Below are 1,279 nucleotides of genomic sequence, written 5' to 3'. Positions count from 1 at the left end.
GGCGGGAGCTTGGCGGCGGCGGCGGTGGAGGCGGGGAGGAACCCTAGTTCCCCGAATCAGCTAGGGTTTTGGGGAGGGTTTGGGCGAGGCAGACGGCGGCGGCTCGGTGTTTATAGGAAGGGCGAGGCACCGCACCGGGTCTCCCGATTGATTGAGGGCCACGCCCTCCGGCCGCGAGATATGCGATTTTTGCATTTCCCCTCGCTTGCTTTGGTGTTTTTCTTGGCCCGCGCGAATGCTCGGTTTGGGGTGTGATATTGGAAATAGTGGATTTGTACTGGGGTGTATCTGTAAACGTGGCTAGGTTTTTTTCCCTCCGCCTGTGGGCTCTGATCCGTGCGAGCTTGCTGGGCACCGCGTGCGTGGGTCTTGTGCAGCGCCGGCCCAACGTTTCCATCTAGCACCAAAATCCATCACATTCAAAATAGTTTTTTTCCTCAAAAAATATTCAAAATAGTTTTTTAATTCTAGAAAATCAAAATGGATTTTTTTGTGGGTCGCATTAACAATAGCTCAAGGAGGAAAAAGGACAAGGGATTCTTTGATTCAAAGGATTCTCAAAGGAATTTTGGAGGATTCTAATCCTTGGGAATTTTTCCTGCGTGGGTTGTTTGATTCGTAGGATTGTAAACCATAGGAATTTTTTCATAGGATTCATTTGCACTAGATTTCATAGGAAATTTTCCATCCACTCAAACCTCTTTGAAAGAATCCTGCATTTTTTCTATGCACAATCAAAAACTTGTACAATCCTGTAGGATTCAAGATGACATGCCACTCTAATCCTAAGTTTTTCCTATTCATACGTTTTGGAAATCCTACGAATCAAAGAGGCCCCAAGTTTATTTTGCGAGGAAACTCCTGATCTACCCGTTATATCATGGCACTACAAAGAACACAAGAATAACAAAAATTGCATCTGTGTCCTAGACCACCTCATGACGACTACAAGCACTGGAGTGAATCCGCCTCAATCATCAGCCTCCCTCACCGGAACCGGGACAATCTTGTTTTAGTAGAAGGTCAGGAAATCGTCGTGCTAAGACCCCACACGATCAGCGCACCATAACAGCAACCGTCGTCGATGAAGAAAAGTGTATATCAAAAGGATCGAACATGTAGACACATGAACGAAGACCCAAACATATCCACCTAAGACTAACACCGACCGAATCCTGCAAGATCTGTCATGCACCCACCTTCACTCGCCCTCGGACGACACTAGATGCATTACCAGATTTGGGCTAAGCACAAAGAACTTTATTCCATCTTTAGGGAG

At 46.4% G+C, this 1,279-nt stretch overlaps 1 protein-coding gene across 1 annotated transcript in view; it reads right to left on the bottom strand.

The window, feature by feature from the left end:
- Window positions 1-152, bottom strand: part of LOC119365699 (nucleolin 2-like) — a 6,119-nt gene extending 5,967 nt beyond the window's left edge. The window contains exon 1 of the mRNA XM_037631349.1: window positions 1-152. The gene's annotated coding sequence lies outside the window, so the exon portion shown is untranslated.
- Window positions 153-1,279: the final 1,127 nt, after the last annotated feature.

The sequence above is a fragment of the Triticum dicoccoides genome, chromosome 2B, assembly GCF_002162155.2.
Source record: "Triticum dicoccoides isolate Atlit2015 ecotype Zavitan chromosome 2B, WEW_v2.0, whole genome shotgun sequence".
Taxonomy (NCBI): domain Eukaryota; kingdom Viridiplantae; phylum Streptophyta; class Magnoliopsida; order Poales; family Poaceae; genus Triticum; species Triticum dicoccoides.
The sequence above is the reverse complement of the archived record's forward strand: the minus strand, read 5'-3'. Positions and strand labels throughout refer to the sequence as shown.